Source organism: Triticum urartu, chromosome 2A, assembly GCF_056163025.1.
Source record: "Triticum urartu cultivar PI428250 chromosome 2A, HENAU_Tu73, whole genome shotgun sequence".
Taxonomy (NCBI): Eukaryota; Viridiplantae; Streptophyta; class Magnoliopsida; order Poales; family Poaceae; genus Triticum; species Triticum urartu.
The window spans coordinates 472,876,302-472,902,400 of NC_141874.1; the positions used below are offsets into that span (position 1 = coordinate 472,876,302).

Sequence of the window (26,099 nt, forward strand, 5' to 3'; positions counted from 1 at the left end):
CTAACTCATTAGTCATATTGCTTGGAAGTCTTATTATGATGTGCATTACCGAAAGGGCCCAGAGATACCTCTCCGATACTCGGAGTGACAAATCCTAATCTTGATCTATGCCAACCCAACAAATACCTTTGGAGATATCTGTAGAGCATCTTTATAATCACCCAGTTATGTTGTGACGTTTGATAGCACACAAGGTATTCCTCCGGTATCCGGGAGTTGCATAATCTCATAGTCAAAGAAATATGTATATGTCACGAAGAAGGGAATAGCAATAAAACTTAACTATCATTATGCTAAGCTAACAGATAGTTCTTGTCCATCACATAATTCTCCTAATGATGTGATCCCGTTCATCAAATGACAACACATGTATATGGCTAGGAAACTTAACCATCTTTGATTAACGAGCTAGTCTAGTAGAGGCTTACTAGGGACACAGTGTTTTGTCTATGTATCCACACATGTATCAAGTTTACGGATAATATAATTCTAGCATGAATAATAAACATTTATCATGATATATGGAAATATAAATAACAACTTTATTATTGCCTCTAGGGCATATTTCCTTCAACTTGGAGGGTTTTGTTGATGGCTCTCTGCCGTGTCCACTGTCGTACCATCCGTGGCATCATGCGTGGGTGGCTCGGGATCATGCCATTCTCTCTGCCATCCAGTCCTCTCTTACAGAGGGGATCTCGTCACTGGTCATCTTCGCTGCTACATTTCGGGACGCGTGGACAACTCTTCATACCAGTTTTGCTTCGCAGTCTCAGGCGCGGGCTCACGCCATCCGCACTGTGATATGTCTCTGTCGTATCTATAGTTTTTGATTGTTCCATGCCAATATTATACAACTTTCATATACTTTTGGCAACTTTTTATACTATTCTTGGGACTAACATATTGATCCAGTGCCTAGTGCCAGTTCCTGCTGCATGTTTTTTGTTTCATAGAAAACCCATATCAAACGGAGTCCAAACAGGATAAAAACTGATGGAGATTTTTTTTGAATATATGTGAATTTTGGGAAGTGAAATCAACGCAAGACGATGCTCGAGGGGCCCACGAGGCAGGGGGCGCGCCCTTGACCCTCGTGGACACCCCGTAAGGCAGTTGGTGCCCCTCTTTCGCCGCAATAAAGCTAATATCCGGATAAAAATCGTGTTCAAATTTCAATCCCATTTTCCATTTCAGTTGGAAAATGCAGTCGGATGTTTGGGGGACTATAAGTGATCAAGGGGTGGTAACTCATATTACAGGATCGGGGTTACAGATCTCCAGGAATATAAGAAACGGTGAAAGGCCAGATTTGGGAGCGCGGAAACAGAGAGAGACAGAGACACAGATTCAATCTCGGAGGGGCTCTCGCCCCTCCCATGCCATGGAGACCAAGGACCAGAGGGGAAACCCTTCTCCCATCTAGGGAGAAGGTTAAGGAAGAAGAAGAAGAAGAAGGGGGCTCTCTCCCCCTCTCTCCCGATGGCACCGGAACGCCGCCGGGGCCATCATCCTGACAATGATCTACACCAACAACTTCACTGCCGTCATCACTAACTCTTCCCCCCTCTATGCAGCGGTGTAACCCCTCTTTTACCCGCTATAATCTGTACTTAATACATGGTCATCAACGCTATATATTATTTCCCAATGATGTATGGCTATCCTATGATGTTTGAGTAGATCCGTTTTGTCCTATGGGTTAATTGATGATTGTGATTAGTTTGAGTTGCATGTTTTATTATTGGTGTTGTCCTATTGTGCTCTCCGTGTCACGCAAGCGTGAGGGATCCCCGATGTAGGGTTTGTAATATGTTCATGATTTTCTTATGGTGGGAGGCGTGAGTGACAGAAGCACAGACCCGAGTAAGTAGGTTGTTTGCGTATGGGAATAAAGAGGACTTGATACTTTAATGCTATGGTTGGGTTTTACCTTAATGATCTTTAGTAGTTGCGGATGCTTGCTAGAGTTCCAATCATAAGTGCATATGATCCAAGAAGAGAAAGTGTGTTAGCTTATGTCTCGCCCTCAAATAAAATTGCAATAATGATTACCGGTCTAGTTATCGATTGCCTAGGGATAAATAACTTTCTTGTGTGACAACAAGCTCTCTACTAAAACTAACTTAGTTGTGTCTTCATCTAAACAGCCCCAACTTTTTATTTACGCGCTCTTTATTATCTTGCAAACCTATCCAACAACACCTACAAAGTACTTCTAGTTTCATACATGTTCTAGGTAAAGTGAACGTTAAGCGTGCGTAGAGTTGTATCGGTGGTCGATAGAACTTGAGGGAATATTTGTTCTACCTTTAGCTCCTCGTTGGGTTCGACACTCTTACTTATCGAAAGAGGCTCCAATTGATCCCCTATACTTGTGGGTTATCACACTGCGCTTGGGGAGGTGAAGCTTGATACGTCTCCATCGTATCTATAGTTTTTGATTGTTTCAAGCCAATATTATACAAATTTTAGATACTTTGGCAACTTTTTATATGATTTATTGGACTAACCTATTGATCTAGTGCCCAGTGTTAGTTCCTGTTTTCTGCATGTTTTTTGTATCACAGAGTATCCATATCAAACGAAGTCCAAATGCAATAAAATTTCACGGAGAATAATTTTGGAATATATGTGATTTTGGGGAGTTGGAATCACCGCAAACGGAGGCCCCAGGTGAGCACAACCCACCAGGGCACGGTCCTAGAGCCAAGCGTGGCGTGGTGGGTTGTGCTCACCTCGTACGTCGGTTGGGGCTCTACTTCAGGCATAAGGAAGCTTATATCCGGGGGAAATCATGTTAAAATCTCAGTGCAATCGGATTTACGGATCTCCGGGAATATAAGAAACAGTTTTCTGCCAAAACTGGGGAACGCGAAACAGAAGAGAACAGAGAGGGAGATCCAATCTCGGAGGGGCTCCTGCCCCTCCGCCGCCATGGAGGCCATGGACCAGAGGGTTAACTCTCCTCCCATCTAGGGGGAGGCCAAGGAAGAAGAATAAGAATAAGAAGGAGGGGGGCTCTCTCCCCCTCTCTCCCGGTGGCGCCGGAGTGCCGCCGGGCAACGATCGGGACGACGATCTACATCAACAATCTTGCTACCGTCAACACCAACTTTCTCCCCCTCTATGTAGCGGTGTAACACCTCTTCTCCCCGTTGTAATCTCTACATAAACATGGTGCTCAACTCCATACATTATTTCCTAATGATCTATGGTTATCCTATGATGTTTGAGTACATCCGTTTTGTCCTAATGATCTTGGTTGGTATGATTGTATATTTTATTTATGGTGATGTGCTACGGTGCCCTCCGTCTCGAGCAAACATGAGGGCCCCCCCGCTGTAGGGTGTTGCAATATGTTCATGATTTGCTTATGGTGGGTTGCAAGAGTGACAGAAACTTAAACCGGGTAGGTGGGTTATGGTGTATGGGAGTAAAGAGGACTTGATACTTGATGCTATGGTTGGGTTTCATGACCTTAATGATATTTAGTAGCTGCGGATGCTTGCTAGAGTTCCAATCATAAGTGCATATGATCCAAGTAGAGAAAGTAGGTCAGCTCATGCCTCTCCCTCATATAAAATTACAAGAATGATTACCGGTACTTGTTATCGATTGCCTAGGGGCAAATAACTTTCTTGTTGACACAAACCATTTTACTAAACACCTAAGTTTTATTATCTTGCAAAGTACTTCTCGTTTTATTCTTGCAAAGTAGTTCTAGCATCACACCTACAAAATAGTTTCGTACTTGTTTCCGATAAAGCAAACGTCAAGTGTGCATAGAGTTGTATCAGTGGTCGATAGAACTTCAGGGAATATTCATTCTGCCTTTAGCTCCTCGTTGGGTTCAACACTCTTATTTATCAAAGAAGGCTAAAAACGATCCCCTATACTTGTGGGTTATCAAGACCTTTTTCTGGCGCCGTTGCCAGGGAGCAATAGCGTGGGGTGAATATTCTCGTGTGTGCTTGTTTGCTTTATCACTAAGTAGTTTTTATTTCCTGTTCTAAGTTGTTCTCTATCTTTAGTTATGGATATGGAACATGAAACACCCAATAAATTAGTGGTACTTGCTACTCATGGAGATGGGGAACCTCCTAAAACCCTTGATGCTCATTATGTGAAAAATATTATGCACTACTTTGATAGTCCTGAGAAAACCCCATTCAACTTTATAATGGGATTATCGCTTGACTCAAAAGGTAAAACTTTTATGGGATCAAATTGAAATGTTGCAATGGTATGCTTCGAATCTATGCTTGAGATATGATTATACATGTTGCTCTAAGATTGAGGTTCCACACCTTCCCTATTCATGCGAATTTAATGATAATGAAACTTGGCTTCTTATGCTAGAGGTATATATGATTACTATGATGTGGAACAAATAGAAGAATTTGTTGCTTTTAAGGGTGCTTATGAAATTGAATCTTTGTTTGAAAAGTTTGAAGATTTTGATGATTCAGTTTATAGACCTGAAAATTTTGCCATCCTTCAATATTGCTATGATAATTATAAATTCAATTCCGATATTGATGAATTTATTGAGAGAGTCTCCGCTGTCCAAGAAGAGACTAATATTTTGCAGGAGTCTATGGAAGAAGGAATTTACGAAACTATGAGCTCATTGGATGAAAAAGATGATGAGGAGAGCGAAGAACAAATGGAGGAAGAGTGGATTGATCACCCGTGCCCACCTTGTAATGAGATTAACTCTTCAACTCATACATTATTTAATGACCCTTCGTTCTTACCGGAGGATGAATGTTATGATAATTGCTATGATCCCATTGATTCTTTTGAAATATCCCTTCTTGATGAAATTGATGCTTGCTATGCTTGTGGCCAAGATGCCAATACGAATTATGCTTATGGATATGAACTTGCCATAGTTCCTTATGTTAATAATGACATTGTTGCTATTTCACCCACACATGATAGTCCTATTATCTTTTTGAATTCTCCCAACTACACTATATCGGAGAAGTTTGCTCTTGTTAAGGATAGATGGGTTGCCTTTTACTATTTCAAATGATAGTTTTGATGAACATAATATGCATGTGCTTGCTGCTCCTACTTGCAATTATTATGAGATATGAACTACATCTCCACCTCTTTATGTTTCCAACATGAAAAAATTGCAAGAACCTGCTTATGCTATGTAATTGGCCTTTACTTGATGTGCATGAATTGTTCTTGTATGACATGCCGATGCATAGGAAGAGAGTTAGACTTCGTCATTACATGATATATGTTGCTTTGTGCTCACTACTAAATGCCAAATCATTGTTAATAAAAATTGGCTTTGATATACCTTGGGATCCGGGTGGATTCATTACTTGAGCACTTTATGCCTAGCTTAATGGCTTTAAAGAAAGCGCTGCCAGGGAGACAACCTGGAATTTTAGAGAGTCATTTATTTATGTTGAGTGGTTTTGTAAAGTTTTAAAAACAAAAAATATAGAGGGAAACTTAAAACTTCACAAAAAGAAAAACGAAAGTGAGAGAGACGAGCATTGTGAAAGTGGGGAACGTCCTTGAAATTTGTTCATGCCCATGGAAACTTTATGAATCTTGAATTGCAGAAAATTTTCAACAAAAATAATTATCCCCTTGTACAATTCCATTGTATTATAAAAATAATGTGCCAAGATTTGCCTTTAGGATGTTTAAATTGCTTTTTGGTTTGTGCGGTGCAAAACAGAAACTTTGGCTGTAGTGCTCGATTTTACATTTTTACTGGAACATCAAACAGTTCTGAAACTTTTTGCACTGTCTCTATATACAAAATGTTTATTTTTTTCCTATTTTTTCAGAATTTTTTGAGTTACATAAGTATGGTGGATGTTCAAATCTTACAGATTGTCCTGTTTTCACAGATTGCTGTTATAGCTTCATTATTTGCGTATGTTTGAATTCTGTTGAAACCTCCTTGACTTGGGACAAAGAATTGTGATAGCATACAGTGGGTAATGTTTTTTATAATTATACAATAATGTTACAGCATTTCATGATGGGATTTCATTGCCATATTCACTAACCCCGCCACTAAAAGTTCGGTTGAGTTTTGTGTGGATGAAGTGATCAAAGATCGAGGAGGTCTCGATGCAAGGAGAAGGAGGAGAGGCAAGAGCTCAAGCTTGGGGATGCCCAAGGCACCCCAAGTAAATATTCAAGGAGACTCAAGCGTCTAAGCTTGGGGATGCCCCGGAAGGCATCCCATCTTTCTTCAATAGGTATCGGTATGTTTTCGGGATCGTTTCGTTCATGTGATATGTGCAAATCTTGGAGCGTCTTTTGCATTTAGTTTTCATTTTTCTTTTATGCACCATGCTGGTATGAGATAGTCCATGGTTGATTTATAGAAAGCTCATTGCACTTCACCTATATCTTTTGAGTGTGGCTTTATAGAATGCTTCATGTGCTTCACTTTTATCACTTGAAGTTTGGATTGCCTGCTTCTCTTCACATAGAAAACCGTTATTTGGAGAATGCTCTTTTGCTTCACATATAATTATTAGAGCATGGTCTTTTGTAGAAAGAATTAAACCCTCATGTTCACTTAGATCTATTTAGAGAGTCAAAAGGAATTGGTCATTTGCATGGTTAGTCATAAAATCCTACATGAAACTTATGGATCACTGAATATGATATGTTTGATTCCTTGCAATAGTTTTGCGATATAGAGATGGAATATGTGTGATGTACTAGTAAACGATTGTGGTTAGTAAGAATATTGGTGTTAAGGTTTGTGATTCCCGAAGCACGCACGTATAGTCACTCGTTATGCTATGATGTTGGAGCATGATTTATTATTGATTGTCTTCCTTATGAGTGGCGGTCGGAGACGAGTGATGGTCTTTTCCTACAAATCTATCCCCCTAGGGGCATGCGTAGTAGTACTTTGCTTCGAGGGCTAATAAACTTTTGCAATAAGTATATGAGTTCTTTATGACTAATGTGAGTCCATGGATTATACGCACTCTTACCTTTTTGCAATTTGCTAGCCTCTATGGTACTGTGCATTGCCCTTTCTCACATCGAGACGTGGTGCAAACTTCGCAGGTGCATCCAAACCCCATGATATGATATGCTCTATCACACATAAGCCTTATTATATCTTCCTCAAAATAGCCACCATACCTACCTATTATGGCTTTTCCATGGCCATTCCGAGATATATTGCCATGCAACTTCCACCACTTCCCTTTGATGACTTGAGCATTCATTGTCATATTGCTTTGCATGATCATATAGCTGACATAGTAGTTGTGGCTCAGCTACCGTTCATCATTTTTCATACATGTTATGCTAGATCATTGCACATCCTGGTACATTGCCAGAGGCATTCATATAGAGTCATACTTTGTCATAGATATCGAGTTGTAATTTTTATTTCTTTTGAGTTATAAGTAAATAGAAGTGTGATGATCATCATTATTCATTTTTAGATCAGTGCCCCAGTGAGGAAAGGATGATGGAGACTATGATTCCTCCACAAGTCAGGATGAGACTCCGGACAATGAGAGAAAAAGAAAAAGGAAAAAAAGAAAAAAATAATAATAAACAAAGAGAGAAGGGGCATTGTTAGTATCCTTTACCACACTTGTGCTTCAAAGTAGCACCATGTTTTTCATATGGAGAGTCTCCTATGTTGTCACTTTCATATACTAGTGGGAATTTTTCATTATAGGATTAGATGCACACCCACTTAGTTTTCATATTGAGCTTTCATACACTTATAGCTCTTAGTGCATCCGTTGCATGTCAATCCCTACTCCTCGCATTGATATCAATTGATGGGCATCTCCATAGCCCGTTGGCTAGCCGCGTCGATGTGAGACTTTCTTATTTTTTGTCTTTTTTATATTTACCCCTATCATCATACTCTATTCCACCCGTAGTGATATATCCATGGCTTGCGCTCATGTATTTCATGAGGGTTGAAAAAAGATGAAGCGCGTCAAAAAGTATGAACGAATTGCTCAGCTTGTCATCAGGGTTGTGCATGATAAATACTTTGTGTTAAGAAGGCTGAGCATGACAAGACTATATGATTTTGTAGGGATAGCTTTCTTTAGCGTTGATATTTTGAAAGACATGATTGTTTGTTGGGATACCTGAGTATTGATGTCTTTATGTCAAATTATAGACTACTGCTTTGAATCACTTATGTCTTAATATTCATGCCATGATTAGATATATGATCAAGTTTATGCTAGGTAGCATTCCACATAAAAAATTACCTTTTTTATCATTTACCTGCTCGAGGACAAGCAGGAATTAAGCTTGGGGATGCTGATACGTCTCCGTCGTATCTATAATTTTTTATTGTCTCATGCCAATATTATACAACTTTTACATACTTTTGGCAACTTTTTATATGATTTATTGGACTAACCTATTGATCCAGTGCCCAGTGCCAGTTCCTGTTTTCTGCATGTTTTTTGTATCGCGGAATATCCATATCAAACGAAGTCCAAATGCAATAAAATTTCATAGAGAATTATTTTGGAATATATGTTATTTTTGGGAGTTGGAATAACAACAAACGGAGGCCCGAGGTGAGCACAACCCACTAGGGTGCGGTCCCGGAGCCAGGCGTGGTGTGGTGGGTTGTGATCACCTCGTACGTCGGTTGGGGCTCTACTTCGGGTGCAAGGAAGCTTATATCCAGGAAAAAAATCATGTTAAAATCTCAGCGCAATCGTAGTTACGTATCTCCTAGAATATAAGAAATGGTTTTTGGTTAGATTTGGGGAACGCAAAACGGAAGGGAACAGAGAGGGAGATCCAATCTCGGAGGGGCTCCTGCCCCTCCGCCGCCACGGAGGCCATCGACCAGAGGGGGGACTCTCCTCCCATCTAGGGGGGGAGGCCAAGGAAGAAGAATAATAAGGAGGGGGCCTCTCTCCCCCTCTCTCCCGGTGGCGCCGGAGTGCCGCCAGGGCAACGATCGGGACGGCGATCTACATCAACAATCTTGCTACCGTCAACACCAACTTTCTCCCCCTCTATGCAGCGGTGTAACACCTCTTCTCCCCGCTGTAATCTCTACTTAATCATGGTGCTCAACTCCATACATTATTTCCTATTGATCTATGGTTATCCTATGATGTTTGAGTACATCCGTTTTGTCCTATGGGTTAATCGTGATCTTGGTTGGTATGATTGTATATTTTATTTATGGTGCTATCCTACGGTGCCCTCCGTCTTCCGCAAATGTGAGGGGGCCCCGATATAGGGTGTTGCAATATGTTCATGATTTGCTTATGGTGGGTTGCGAGAGTGACAGAAACTTCAACCCGAGTAGGTGGGTTATGGCGTATGGGAGTAAAGAGGACTTGATACTTAATGCTATGGTTGGGTTTCACAACCTTAATGATCTTTAGTAGTTGCGGATGCTTGCTAGAGTTCCAATCATAAGTGCATATGATCCAAGTAGAGAAAGTATGTTAGCTCATGCCTCTCACTCATATAAAATTATAAGAATGATTACCGGTACTTGTTATCGATTGCCTAGGGACAAATAACTTTCTTGTTGACACAAACCCTTTTACTAAACACCTAACTTTTATTATCTTGCAAAGTACTTCTCGTTTTATTCTTGCAAAGTAGTTCTAGCATCACACCTACAAAATAGTTTCATACTTGTTTCCGGTAAAGCAAACGTCAAGTGTGCGTAGAGTTGTATCGGTGGTCGATAGAACTTGAGGGGATATTTGTTCTGCCTTTAGCTCCTCGTTGGGTTCAACACTCTTATTTATCGAAGAAGGCTACAAACAATCCCCTATACTTGTGGGTTATCGATGTTGGGGATCGTTGCAGAAATTAAAAAATTTCTAAGCATCACCAAGATCAATCTATGGAGAGACTAGCAATGATAGAGAGGGGAGTGCATCTTCATACCCTTGAAGATCGCGATGCGGAAGCGTTACAAGAACGCGGATGATGGAGTCGTACTCGTAGCGATTCAGATCGCGGTTGATTCCGATCTAAGCGCCAAACAACGGCGCCTCCGCGTTCAACACACGTACAACCCGGGGACGTCTCCTCCTTCTTGATCCAGCAACGGGAGAGGAGAAGTTGAGGGAGAGCTCCAGTAGAATGACGGCGTGGTGGTGGAGCTTGCAGTTCTCCGGCAGGGCTTCACCAAGCACTACGGAGGAGGAGGAGGTGTTGGGGAGGGAGAGGGCTGCGCCAGGGGAAGGGGTCCGGCTCCCATGCGCCTCCCCACTATATATAGGGGTGGAGGAGGCTGGTTTCTTGCCCTCCAAGTCCATTGGGGCATTGGAAAAGGTGGGGGAAAGAAATCCCATCATTTCCCTTCCCCACCGATTGTCATCCCCCCCCCCCTTTTTAGGGATCTTGATCTTATCCCTTCGGGATATGATCGTATTCCTTCTAAGGGGGGATCTTGGTGCGCCTTGACCAGGGGTGTGGGGCCTTGCCCCCACTACCCACGTTCATGTGGGTCCCCCCATGCAGGTGGGCCCCACTCCAAAACCTTCTAGAACCTTCCCGGTACAATATTAAAAAATCCCGAACATTTTCCGGTGGCCAAAATAGGACTTCCCATATATAAATCTTTACCTCCGGACCATTCCGGAACTCCTCGTGATGTCCAGGATCTCATCCAGGACTGCGAACAACATTCGGTAACTGCACACTAATTCCCATAACAACTCTAGTGTCACCGAACCTTAAGTGTGTAGACCCTACGGGTTCAGGAATCATGCAGACATGACCGAGACAGCTCTCTGGCCAATAACCAATATCGGGATCTGGATACCCATGTTGGCTCCCACATGTTCCACGATGATCTCATCGGATGAACCACGATGTCGGGGATTCAATCAATCATGTATACAATTCCCTTTGTCAATCGGTACGTTACTTGCCCGAGATTCGATCGTCGGTATCCCAATACCTCGTTCAATCTCGTTACCGGCAAGTCACTTTTACTCGTTCCGTAACACATCATCTCGTGATCAACTCTTTGGTCACATTGAGATCATTATGATGATGTCCTACCGAGTGGGCCCAGAGATACCTCTCCATCACACGGAGTGACAAATCCCAGTCTCGATTCGTGCCAACCCAACAGACACTTTTGGAGATACCCACAGTGTGCCTTTATAGCCACCCAGTTACGTTGTGACATTTGGCACACCCAAAGCATTCCTACGGTATCCGGGAGTTGCACAATCTCATGGTCTAAGGAAATGATACTTGACATTAGAAAAGCTTTAGCAGACGAACTACACGATCTTGTGATATGCTTAGGATTGGGTCTTGTCCATCACTTCATCCTCCTAATGATGTGATCCCATTATCAACGACATCCAATGTCCATGGTCAGGAAACCATAACCATCTATTGATCAACGAGATAGTCAACTAGAGGCTTACTAGGGACATATTGTGGTCTACGTATTCACACATGTATTACGGTCTCCGATTAATACAATTATAGCATGAACAATAGAAAATTATCATGAACAAGGAAATATAATAATAACCATTTTATTATTGCCTCTAGGGCATATTTCCAACAGTCTCCCACTTGCACTAGAGTCAATAATCTAGTTCACATCACTATGTGATTGTAATGAATCCAACACCCATGGGGTTTGATCATATCTCGCTTGTGAGAGAGGTTATTAGTCAACGGGTCTGAACCTTTCAGATCCGTGTGTGCTTTACAAATCTCTATGTCATCTTGTAGATGCAGCTGCCATGTGCTACTTGGAGCTATTCCAAATAACTGCTCTACTATACGAATCCGGTTTACTACTCAGAGTCATCCGGATTAGTGTCAAAGTTTGCATCGACGTAACCCTTTACGACGAACTCTTTTACCACCTCCATAATCGAGAAAATTCTTTAGGCCACTAGTTACTAAGGATAAGTTTGACCGATGTGATGTGATCCATTCCTGGATCACTCTTGTACCCCTTGATTGACTCATGGCAAGGCACACTTCAGGTGCCGTACACAGCATAGCATACTGTAGAGCCTACGTCTAAAGCACAGGGGATGACCTTCGTCCTTTCTCTTCTGCCGTGGTCAGATCTTGAGTCTCACTCAATGCTCACACCTTATAACACAGCTAAGAACTCCTTCTTTGCTGATCTTATTTGAACTCCTTCAAAATCTTGTCATGGTATGTATTCATTTGAAAGTACTATTAAGCGTTTTTTTATCTATCCTTATAGATCTTGATCCTCAATGTCCAAGTAGCTTAACCCAGGTTTTCCATTGAAAAACACTTTTCAAATAACCCTATATGCTTTCCAGAAATTCTACATCATTTCTGATCAACAATATGTCAACAACATATACTCATCAGAAATTCTATAGTGCTCCCACTCACTTGTTTGGAAATACAAGTTTCTCATAAACTTTGTATAAACCCAAAATCTTTGATCATCTCATCAAAGCGTATATTCCAACTCCGAGATGCTTACTCCAGTCCTTAGAAGGATTGCTGGAGCTTTGCATACTTGTTAGCATCTTTTAGTATTGACAAAAACCTTCTGGTTGTATCACATACAACCTTTCCTCAAGAAAATTGTCGAGAAAACAATGTTTTGACATCCTATCTGCAAGATTTCATAAATAATGCAGTGACTGCTAATACAATTCCAACAGACTCTTAGCATCGCTACGAGTGAGAAAGTCTCACCGCAGTCAACTCCTTGAACTTGTCGGAAAACATCTTAACGACAAGTCGAGCTTTCTTAATGGTGATACTTACCATCATTGTCTATCTTCCTTTTAAAATCCATCTGTACCCAATAGCCTTACGACCATCAAGTAGTTCTTCCAAAGTCTATACTTTGTTTTCACACATGGATCCTCTCGAATTTTATGGCCTCGAGCCATTTGTTGAAATCCGGGCCCACCATCGTTTCTCCATAGCTCGTAGGTTCATTGTTGTCTAGCAACATGACCTCCAAGACAGGATTACGTACCACTCTGAAATAGTACGCATCCTTGTCAACCTATGAGCTTTGGTAGTGACTTGATCCGAAGTTTCATGATCACTATCATCAGCTTCCACTTCAATTGGTGTAGGCGCTACAGGAACAACTTCATGTGCCCTGCTACACACTGGTTGAACTGACGGTTCAATAACCTCATCAAGTCTCCACCATCCTCCCACCCAATTCTTTCGAGAGAAACTTTTCCTTGAGAAAGGACTCGTTTCTAGAAACCATCACTTTTGCTTCCGGATCCGAAATAGGAGGTATACCCAACTGTTTTCGGTGTCCTATGAAAATGCATTTATCCGCTTTGGGTTCGAGCTTATCAGGCTAAAACCTTTTCACATAAGCGTCGCAGCCCCAAACTTTTAAGAAATGACAGCTTAGGTTTCTCTAAACCATAGTTCATATGGTGTCATCTCAACGGAATTATGTGGTGCCCTATTTAAAGTGAATGTGGTTGTCTCTAATGCCTAGCCCATAAACGATAGTGGTAGTTCGATAAGATACATCATGGTTTGCACCACATCCAATAGGGTGCAGCTATGATGTTCGGACACACCATCACACTATGGTGTTCTAGGCGGCATTAGTTGTGAAACAATTTCCACAATGTCTTAGTTGTGTACCAAACACGTAACTCAGATATTCATCTCTATGATCATATAATAGACATTTTATCCTCTTGTCACGACGATCTTCAACTTCACTCTGAAATTACTTGAACCTTTCAATAATTTAGACTTGTGTTTCATCAAGTAAATATACTTAGAATCTACTCAAATCATCTGTGAAGTAAGAGCATAACGATATTCACTGCGTGCCTCAGCACTCATTGGATTGCACACATCAAATGTATTACTTCCAACAAGTTGCTCTCTTGTTTCATCTCACTGAAAACGAGGCCTTTCAGTCATCTTGCCCATGTGGTATGATTAGCATGTCTCAAGTGATTCAAAATCAAGTGAGTCCAAACGATCCATCTGCATGGAGTTTCTTCATGCGTATAAACCAATAGACATGGTTCGCATGTCTCAAACTTTTCAAAAAATGAGTGAGTCCAAAGATCCATCAACATGGAGCTTCTTCATGTGTTTTATACCAATATGACTCAAATGGCAGTGTCACAAGTATGTGGTACTATCATTACTATCTTATATCTTTTGGCATGAACATGTGTATCACTACGATCGAGATTCAATGAACCATTCATTTTAGGTGCAAGACCATTGAAGGTATTATTCAAATAAATAGAGTAACCATTATTCTCCTTAAATGAATAGCCATATTGCTATAAACATAATCCAATCATGTCTATGCTCAACACAAACACCAAATAACAATTATTTAGGTTTAACACCAATCTCGATGGTAGAGGGAGCATGCGATGCTTGATCACATCAACCTTGGAAACACTTCCAACACATATCGGCATCTCACCTTCAGCTAGTCTCCGTTTATTCCGTAGCTTTTTATTTCGAGTTACTACCACTTAGCAACCCAACCGATATTTAATACCCTGGTGCTACTAGGAGTACTAGTAAAGTACACATTATAATGTATATCCAATATACTTCTATCGGCCTTGCCAGCCTTCTCATCTACCAAGTACCTAGGGTAGTTCTGCTTCAGTGACCGTTCCCCTCATTTCAGAAGCACTTAGTCTCGGGTTTGGGTTCAACCTTGGGTTTCTTCATGAGAGCAGCAACTGATTTGCCGTTTCATGAAGTATCCTTTCTTTCCCTTATCCTTCTTGAAACTAGTGGTTTTACTAACCATCAACAATTGATGCTCCTATTTGATTTCTACTTTTGCGGTGTCGCGAATAGCTCAAGGATCATCATATCTATCCCTGATATGTTATAGTTCATCACGAAGCTCTAGTAGCGTGGTGGCAGTGACTTTGGAGAACCATCACTATCTCATCTGGAAGATTAACTCCCACTCGATTCAAGCGATTGTAGTACTCATACAATCTGAGCACATGCTCAACGATTGAGTTTTTCTCCTTAGTTTGCAGGCTTAAGAAACATGTCAGAGGTCTCATACCTCTTTACGTGGGCACTAGCCTGAAATCCCAATTTCAGTCCTTGGAACATCTCATATGTTCTGCGATGTTTCAAAAACGTCTTTGGTGCCTCAATTCTAAACCATTTATCATTACGCGCCGAACTATCATGTAGTCATCAAAACGTGTATGTCAGATGTTCGCAACATCCACAACCGACGCTCGAGGTTCAGCACACTGAGCGGTGCATTAAGGACATAATCCTTCTGCACAGCAATGAGGACAATCCTCAGTTTACGGACCCAGTCCGCATAATTGCTACTGTCAACTCTCAACTAAATTTCTCTAGGAATAAATCTAAAACAGTAGAACCAAAGCGTGAGCTACAACATAATTTGCAAAGACCTTTTGACTATGTTCATGATAATTAAGTTCATACAATCAAATTATTTAATGAACTCCCACTCAGATAGACATCCCTCTAGTCATCTAAGTGATACATGATCCGAGTCAACTAGGCCATGTCCAATCATCACGTGAGACGGACTAGTCATCATCGGTGAACATCTTCATGTTGATCGTATCCACTATACGGCTCATGTTCGACCTTTCGGTCTCCTATGTTCCGAGGCCATGTCTGTACATGCTAGGCTCGTCAAGTCAACCTAAGTGTTTTGCATGTGTAAATCTGGCTTACACCTATTGTATGCGAACGTTAGAATCTATCACACCCGATCATCACGTGGTGCTTCGAAACAACGAACTTTCGCAGCGGTGCATAGTTAGGGGGAACACTTTCTTGAAATTTTATGAGGGATCATCTTATTTATGGTACCGTCGTTCTAAGCAAATAAGATGTAAAAACATGATAAACATCACATGCAATCAAATAGTGACATGATATGGACAATATCATTTTGCTCCTTTTGATCTCCATCTTCGGGGCGCCATGATCATCATCGTCACCGGCATGACACCATGATCTCCATCATCGTGTCTTCATGAAGTTGTCTCACCAACTATTACTTCTACTACTATGGCTAACGGTTAGCAATAAAGTAAAGTAATTACATGGCGTTTTCTTTGACACGCAGGTCATATAACAAATTAAGACAACTCCTATGACTCCTGCCGGTTGTCATACTCATCGACATGCAAGTCGTGATTCCTATTACAAGAACATGATCAATCTCATACATCACATATATCATTCATCACATCCTTTTGGCCATATCACATCACACGGCATATGCTGCAAGAACAAGTTAGACGTCCTCTAATTGTTGTTGCAAGTTTTTACGTTGCTGCTATAGGTTTCTAGCAAGAACATTTCTTACCTACGCCAAAACCACAACGTGATATGCCAATTTCTATTTACCCTTCATAAGGACCCTATTCATCGAATCCGATCCGACTAAAGTGGGAGAGACAGACACCCGCTAGCCACCTTATGCAACTAGTGCATGTCAGTTGGTGGAACCTGTCTCACGAAAGCGTACGTGTAAGGTCGGTCCAGGCCGCTTCATCCCACGATGCCGCCGAATCAAGATAAGACTAGTAACGGCAAGTAAATTGACAAAATCGACGCACACAACAACTTGTGTTCTACTCGTGCATAGAAACTACGCATAGACCTAGCTCATGATGCCACTGTTGGGGATCATTGCAGAAATTAAAAAAATTCTACGCATCACCAACATCAATCTATGGAGAGACTAGCAATGAGAGAGAGGGGAGTGCATCTTCGTACCCTTGAAGATCACAATGCGGAAGTGTTACAAGAACGCGGATGAAGGAGTCGTACTCGTAGCGATTCAGATCGCGGTTGATTCCGATCTAAGCACCGAAAAACGGTGCCTCCGCGTTCAACACACGTACAGCCCGAGGACGTCTCCTCCTTCTTGATCCAACAAGAGGAGAGGAGAAGTTGAGTGAGAACTCTGGCAGCACGACGACATGGTGGTGGAGCTTGCAGTTCTCCGGCAGGGCTTCACCAAGCACTACGGAGGAGGAGGAGGAGGAGGTGTTGGGGAGGGAGAGGGCTGCGCCAGGGGAAGGGGTCCGGCTCCCATGCGCCTCCCCACTATATATAGGGGTGGAGGGTGCTGGTTTCTTGCCCTCCAAGTCCATTGGGGCGTTGGCAAAGGTGGGGGAAAGAAATCCCATCATTTCCCTTCCCCACCGATTGTTATCCCCTTTTTTAGGGATCTGATCTTATCCCTTCGGGATATGATCTTATTCCTTCTAAGGAGGGATCTTGGTGCGCCTTGACCAGGGGTGTGGGGCCTTGCCCCCACTATCCACGTTCATGTGTGTCCCCCATGCATGTGGGCCCCACTCCAGAACCTTCTAGAACCTTCCCGGTACAATACCGAAAAATCCCAAACATTTTCCGGTGGCCAAAATAGGACTTCCCATATATAAATTTTTGCCTCCGGACCATTCCGGAACTCCTCTTGACGTCCGGGATCTCATCCGGGACTCCGAACAACATTCGGTAACTGCACACTAATTCCCATAACAACTCTAGCATCACCGAACCTTAAGTGTGTAGACCCTACGGGTTCGGGAATCATGCAGACATGACCGAGACAGCTCTCTTGCCAATAACCAACAGCGGGATCTGGATACCCATGTTGGCTCCCACATGTTCCACGATGATCTCATCGGATGAACCACGATGTCGGGGATTCAATCAATCATGTATACAATTCCCTTTGTCAATCGGTACGTTACTTGTCCGAGATTCGATCGTCGGTATCCCAATACCTAGTTCAATCTCGTTACCGGCAAGTCACTTTTACTCGTTCCGTAACACATCATCCCGTGATAAACTCTTTGGTCACATTGAGCTCATTATGATGATGTCCTACCGAGTGGCCCAGAGATACCTCTCCATCACACGGAGTGACAAATCCCAGTCTCGATTCGTGCCAACCCAACAGACACTTTTGGAGATACCCGTAGTGTGCCTTTATAGCCACCCAATTACGTTGTGACGTTTGGCACACCCAAAGTATTCCTACGGTATCCGGGAGTTGCACAATCTCATGGTCTAAGGAAATGATACTTGACATTAGAAAAGCTTTAGCAGACGAACTACACGATCTTGTGCTATGCTTAGGATTAGGTCTTGTCCATCACATCATTCTCCTAATGATGTGATCCCATTATCAACGACATCCAATGTCCATGTTCAGGAAACCGTAACCATCTATTAATCAACGAGCTAGTCAACTAGAGGCTTACTAGGGACATATTGTGGTCTACGTATTCACACATGTATTACGGTCTCCGGTTAATACAATTATAGCATGAACAATAGACAATTATCATGAACAAGGAAATATAATAATAACCATTTTATTATTGCCTCTAGGGCATATTTCCAACAATCGAAGCTTCATGATCTCACCGTCACCGACTACTTCAACAAACGGGTATGGCTGACACACTTGCCTCCATTGGCAAGGTGCTTGGTCCGAAGGAGTTCACCTCCTATGTGCTCAACGTACCGAGTGACGACTATGATAATTTGGTGGAGAATATCAATGGTCGTGACACTCCCATCGAGCCGCGTGAGTTGTACGCGCGTCTCCTCGCTACGGAGCAGCGCATCCTGGCTCGCCGCTCTACGTCGAGTTTCTCTTCCACCAATGCTGCAATGTGTGGGAAGGGCAAGCCCTACAAGCCACCAACTGTGGCAAACCTCCGCCGACCGAGCAGCCGCCCGTGTCCCCTTGGATGTTCGCCGAGCCCGCTCGCGACGTCTCTCCGTCACCTGGCCTGCCGATGGGGCTGGCCGAGCCTGGCACTACAGGGCTTCCCGACGCGCTGGCCGAGCTAGCGCCCTCGCTTGGGTCAGCGTCCTCGCCCTAGGTGGCGTCCCCGCTTGCATCAGCCAAGCGGGTGTCCACTCCTTCCTCGCTCGACCGGTTGACTGGTGTGACCGATTCTGCGTCTGGGGAGCAGTCTGTGTCGTCATCATCATCTTCATCGACCCCGTCTCCACCGCCACCTCCGTTGACTGCCGTTGTTCTGCATCCTCGTACGTGTAGTCAGAGTGGTATTGTTTGCTCGAAGGGGCGCACTGACGGCATGGTTGCGTGGATTGCAGCTTTGTATGGTACAGACAGATGTTGATCCCACTGCTGAGCCTCGGCATTTTCAGGCGGCTCTTCGGATTCCTCATTGGCGCAATGCCATGGAGTAGGAGTTTCAGGCACTTCAGAGGAATGATACTTGGCACTTGGTTCCTCCTGTGTCTGGTGTTAACATCATTGACTCCAAGTGGGTGTTTAAGGTAAAGAAGCATGTCGATGGATCTATTGAGCGGTACAAGGCACGGTTGGTGGCTAAGGGGTTTAAACAACGGCATGGTCTTGATTATGAGGATACATCCAGTCCAGTTGTCAAACCTACCACCATTCATCTGCTTCTGTCCTTAGTTGTTGCCAAAGGGTGGTCTCTGCGTCAGCTTAATGTTCAGAATACTTTTCTCCATGGGATCTTGGAGGAAGAGGTCTACATGTGGCAACCTCCAGGTTTTGTTGATCCTGCTCATCTGCATAATTTGTGTTGTCTTGTTAAGGCGCTTTACGGACTTAAGCAGGCTCCCCGTGCATGGCATGCCCGACTTGGCTCGGTTCTTCGACGTCTTGGATTTGCTCCGTCCACTACCGACACATCTCTGTTCGTGTTCCATCGTCCTGAGGTTACTATGTACCTGCTGGTTTATGTTGATGACATTATTCTTATAAGCTCCTCAGTGACTGCTGCTGATCGTATGCTGTCTGCTCCGAGTGGTCATTTTGCTATCAAGGATCTGGGTGCTCTCCATTACTTCCTTGGTCTGGAGGTTTCACGGTCTCCTGTTGGCCTGACTCTCACTCAACATAAGTATTTCTTGGACTTTTTGCGACATGCTGGTATGTTGCAATGCAAGCATGCTACCACCCCTATGTCTGCGACTGATCGGTTATCAGCCTTAGATGGTGCCTTGCTTCCTTCAGATGATGCTACAGAGTACCACAGTGTTGTTGGTGGGTTGCAGTACTTGACTATCACACGGCCGGACATCTCCTATGCGGTAAACCATGTGTGCCAGTATCTTCATGCTCCTCGGACTTCACACTGGTCAGCTATGAAGCGCATACTGTGTTATCTCTCTCATACTGTCTTCGATGGTTTGCATCTTCGGTGTACCTCCTTGAGTGCTCTCTCGGCGTTCTCTGATGCTGATTGGGCTGGGAGCCTGGATGACCGGCGATCAACGGGGGACTATGCTGTCTTTTTTGGTCGCAACTTGATCTCCTGGAGTGCGCGCAAGAAGGCCACAGTCTCTCGGAGTAGCACTGAAGCAGAGTATAAGATTGTTGCCAATGCCACAGCTGAGCTCATTTGGGTACAGTTTCTCTTGAGAGAGTTGGGAGTCTCTCAAGAGCAGCCACCGGTTCTTTGCTATGATAATACTGGTGCGACGTATCTTTCATCTAATCTAGTTTTTCATGTTCGTACCAAGCACATCGAAGTTGACTATCACTTTGTGAGGGAACGTGTTGCATAGAAACTTCTTCATATCAAGTTCATCTCCTTCAAAGATCAACTTGCTAACATCTTCACAAAACCACTTCCGCAACCTCAGTTTGAAGGTTGTACGCGCAATCTTAACTTGCTCTGTACTTCAGATCATAGTTAAGATTGAGGAAGGGTGTTAGACAATATATATACGTAACTTCTGCATATATCTTGTACATTGTATTTCTGCACTATATGTACCCTTATATATATGAGATAGCCACGCCTATATTGGACGTCGAGCAGTTTCCCACAAACATAATGTTTTACACAGGCTAGCTAGCTAGGAATTGGAACAAGCTAGCTAGCTTAGCTAACGATGTGGAGTGTGCGGGGCTTGCAGGAGGGTCGGACGGAGCGGCACGGTGAGCGGCGGGGGCGGAGCGGCTAGGTAGAGATTGTAGTTTTTTTAGGCTGATACCATGTGAAACGTTAAGGTTTGGGAAACTGCTCGATACCTAATATGGATGTGGCTATCTTTTTTTAAAACATCAGTATAGACACAAGCGTTCATATATATGCGCATACACTCATCCCTATGAACGCACACATGCACACCCTATCCTTATGAGCATTTTCGAAAGACTAAGCCGACATATCATCTTGAGATTTAGGAAGTCACCGTAGGCGCCTCGTCGTCGACGGGAACGTCTTCTTCCACTGAATGCGCATCGCCGAAAATCCTGAAATAAATCCAGGAATAAATGCGAGCACCAGGACCCTGATGGGCTGGGGATATCACAGCCCCTCTAACCATCCAACCACAGGTTGGTTCGCGGTGTGGCTATCTCTTATATATATAGGCGACTAATAAGCGTCGGCACGCCGGCCTAATAGTTCCGCCGGTCCAGTTTCAGCCGTTTGATTAAGTCGCTTGCAGCCGTACGATTGATGCAGTTGTCTTCTCACGAGTGCGTACAAAAAAATCCCCCTGCCTCTCATTGCTCCCTTCGCCTTGCCGGGACACACGCTCTCCGATTGCCGCACCTCGCCGGCCGTCCTCGTCATCGGTGCGCCCTCGCCGGATGTCCTCGTCGCCGGCAGCCGCACACTCGCCGCCACCGCCGGTCGCCGCTTGCACTTGTCGCTGGCTTCAGGCATGCAACAGCTGTGGCTGCGGTTGCAACTCCGATAGCGTAGGTTGCAGCTCCGGCGGCGGCAGGCCCGTCACTCGCCGTCGGCACTCACCACCGGCACGCTCGCCATCGTAAAAAATTGCAAACAAAAAAGGCGTGTTGGTTCCAACAAAACTGAAGAACGGTTGTAGAAGAAAAATATGCTGGTTCGAGCAAAAATGCAAGATGATTTTAACAAAAATAATGGATGTTTATTCTAGCAAAACCAAAACAGTAGTAACAAAAAGAAATCATGCTTGCAACAAAAAAGGAAAATGGTTCCAGCAAAAACTATGAATCATCGCCGCAGGGTCGTAGCAAAAAAATCACCACTTCCAGCAAAAAAATGCTGGTTCCAGCAATGATGCATCGCGGCCGTGGCCGTCGCAACACGGTTGTCGCCGGTTCCAGCATTTGTTTTGCCGGTTGCACCTCCACCGGCCTATGGTTGTAGCTCTGCCGAAGTACGGTTGCAGCTCTGCCACGCTAGTGTAGCAGCATCTCTGCCGGCGAATCACATCGGTGGTTGGCGGTGGCCGCTCGCTTGTAGCCCGTCGTCGCCTCCCCAAAAACAGGCGGCTCCACTGCAGCGCTGCTTGCAACACCCCCGCCCGCCGTCCCCTACCCAGAAAAAGAGGGCATCAGCAGCAAGTGTGGTCGCAGTATTCGAGGGCGATGGCGCGCGCACCATGGCGACGAGCTCACCTGGGTGACCCATGGTGACGCTAGCAGCGCAACTCCCCCTTTGCAGCAGCTCTGAAGGGTGTCGCACGAGCGCTCTCAATAGCCCTCTGTAGCATGGGGGTAGGGGAGGGAGGAGTAGAGAGAGGAAGGAGATGAGCAAGGTCGTGGCTGCCGCTCCCATGGCTGGCGATGGAAAAGGAAAGGAGAAAGAGAGATGCAAGGGGGAGATAAGGATGGGAGGGTGCTGGGCGGTGTTAGGACCCACAAAACGAGTGGCCAGGGGCGTTTCTATCGTACAGCGCAGGAACGACCGGCCCGAGCGTTCTGCCGGCGCGCCGCACACAAACATTACCCATATATAGAGCTCCTTTACGGTGATTGGGAAAGTACTGGCAGTACTTTCGAGTACTTACCCCTCCGATTTTTATTGGCCGTCCGATCTGGTGGGGGATTAAAAATGAATTAACTTAATTAGTTTAATCAGAGAAGGGCATAATGGTCCAGGGTAAAATATTCTGTTTTGAACCGATCACGTCCACGACGTCTAGATCCAGTCCTCGTTCTCATCAAGTTCTCGTTCCGGTCCTCTTCCTTCTGTCCGACGAGCCCGGCGAGAGGAACCAACACCGTCGGTGGCGGCGTCCTCGTCCTCCACCTCATCCCATTCACTATAAACGACGTGCTCGGCTTCAGGAAGAAGATTAAGGCGCGACATCTGCGGCGGCACTATAGGAACTCGCCCCCGCCGATCACATCGCTTCCGGGCTTGCATCCTAAGGTATGAATCGCCCGAATCTCAAATCCTCCCTGTTTGATTGGCCCGTTGGAAGTGACTATTGGCAAAAACTCCAACTTCCTCGTAGATGGATCTATACTCTGCGGTTGGCCCCTCGGTTAGGCCGCCAGGAGATCCGGGTACGGACTAGAACAACGAATGGAAAGCTTCATCGTGGCATAGTTTCTCTTGAGCTAATCGCATCATGTTTGTTTAAGTAAGATGTTGACGTTTGAGATGAGATATACTAAAGGAAGATGAGATACTGGTTCCATAGTTCACTTAATTTAGTTTATTAAAGTCATCATCACTTTAGGTTTGCATAGCGCATGAAATATAGTTTAAAGGAAGATGAGATACTACTTGTTGGACGTTGATGATTGGTTTCCCTCACATGTCAAACCAGCAAAGTCTTTTCCATGCACTTGTCTTTGCCTATGAGCTATTTTACACCTGCAACATTGATAAACAGAAAGATGTTGATGATTGGTTTCCCTCACATGTCATATGCAGGAAGACATGGCGTATGCAAGTGATGAGAGTATGTTCGAGTATGTAAATGTTGTCAGCAAGATGTTTGATAGTGAGGCTGAAGGCTATGAATTCTACAACAAATATGCTCTTGAAAAAGGTTTTAGTGTGAGGAAAAGCTACGTTGAGTGGGATGGATCCAACAAATACATAATTTTAAGGAAAATTGTGTGTAGTCGTCAAGGGTTTCGCGAAGATAAGCACATGAAAAGAAAGATGGAAGATAGAAAAAGGAGGCCACGAAGTTTAACTCGTGTTGGGTGTAATGCTAAATTGGTCATTACGAGACAGGAGGAAACCGGTCGGTGGTTTGTCAAGGATTTCATCGATGAGCACAGCCATCCTCTAGCCCCACGGGATCTTTCTTGTCTGCTGCGTTTGCACAGACGAATTAGCGATGAGCAGAAAGCGGACATTGCGGACATGGAAAAATGTGGGATCCGCAAATACCGTATTATGGATATTTGTGCTTTCAATACGGTGGATTTGATAAGGTTGGATGCATAAAGAGGGACGTTTATAATTTCTGCCATGCTAATAAGCAGGAGACAATCAGTGCCGGTGATGCTAAAACGGTGATCATGCACATGATGGCGAGGCGAGAGCAAGATGTGGATTTTTTCTTCAAGTACTTGGTAGACGAGCATGGCCATCTGAAGGGACTGTTCTGGGCTGATAGTCAATCGCGACTTGATTACGAGGCTTTCGGAGACGTCATTGTTTGATAGCACATACAGAACCAACAAATACAATCTGCCATTCGTGCCTTTTGTCGGGTTGAATCACCACCGCAGCACTGTTATATTTGGCTGTGGTATAATTTCTCATGAAACAAGCCAGGCATACGAGTGGATGTTGCGGACCTTTTCTGATTGCATGGCACAGAAGCATCCGATATCTGTGATCACAGATGGGGACCTTGCAATGCAGAGAGCAATAAGGGTGGTCTGGCCAGACTCAAACCATAGACTATGTATATGGCACATTCAGCAGAACATTGTACGCCATCTGCATGATGACGACGTAAAGGAGGAATTCAGATCTTTCATTTATGATACTTCTTCCATTGAAGAGCATGAGATAAAATGGATACAATTCTTACAACGGAATAAAGTAACCAGTGAGGAGTCTTGGCTGCATCAGATGTATCAGATGAGAAAGTTGTGGTGTGCTCCATATCTTGAGGGGCGTTGTTTCCTAGGATTGAGCAGCAATCAAAGGAGTGAGAGCTTGAACTCTGTGCTACATACACATCTTGAGGGTAAGATGTCGTTGTTTGAAATGCTAGAGCACTATGAGCGTTGCCTTGCGTCGCGACGGATTAACGAAGCTCTCCATGACGTCAAAGCCTTGCAGTCCGTTCCATTTACAGAGGAAAATGCTTCATCGCTTGAGAAACACGCCGCAACAGTTTTCACACCTAGTGTCTTTAAGATGGTCTTATGGAGCATAGATGCTGTCAGCAAATGTCAGATTAGAGAGATACTAGATGGATCAGAAGATTCCACTTATGTTGTGTCCAAGCAGGAAAGAATGGATAAAAAGTTTGGAGTGCGCATTGAAGAGCAAGGAGGTCTTTTGCACAGGGTGAGTTGTTCTTGCCGTAAGCTGGAATGCGCAGGCACACCATGTTCCCACATATTTTTACATATTGGGGATTTTAAAACAAACAATTCTGCCCGGTTGTTGCGTTCCCACTAGGTGGACTATGAATGCAAAATGTGCATACGCACCTACCAGAAAAAACCAGATGTATGACTATTCGGTAAGCCTGCAGAGGTACCGTGAGTTGCGGAATTGTAGTCACGCCGCAAGTTTCCAGGCATGCCACTCTGATGAGGACTATCACCGTCTAAAGATGCTTTTGCAAGCACAACATCATGGCAAGCAATCAAGTTTTGAACAAGCTGACAGCAAGGAGTCAACTAATGCTCAGCATAACAGCATTAGGTTTGGCCCGTTGATGCCGCACTCGCAGAAAGTTGATAAGGTTCTGGATCCCGTGCATGTGCCAGGACGAGGTGCACCGAAGAAAAGGCTGCAGGCAAAGACAAAGAAGTCAAGATCACAGAATATCTGTGGCTATTGCAAGAAACCAGGTCACAATCGACGTAAATGCGGTAAATTGCTAGAGGTACGAAATATGTTCATATTTTTTTTACATGTGTTTTACTCATAATTGATGTCCATGTGATTTATTGTATTCTTCTGTGTAGGATCTCGAGGCTGAACTGTGATATCTACATACAGCATGAACCGACGATGAGCCAGAGAAAGCCGTGTGCCATTCAGCTTTGTGTGACGTGGTCTTTACATTCTATTTCATTGTGACAGTAATTTAGTGAAGTGCGGTTGTACTGCCATGTTACTGTATTAGTTCGACATCTTTCGTTTCAATTTTCTGTGTGTATCATT

At 44.0% G+C, this 26,099-nt stretch overlaps 1 pseudogene; it reads left to right on the top strand.

The window, feature by feature from the left end:
- Window positions 1-23,366: 23,366 nt before the first annotated feature.
- Window positions 23,367-25,921, top strand: LOC147985511 (protein FAR1-RELATED SEQUENCE 5-like; annotated as a pseudogene).
- The last annotated feature ends 178 nt before the right edge of the window (window positions 25,922-26,099 follow it).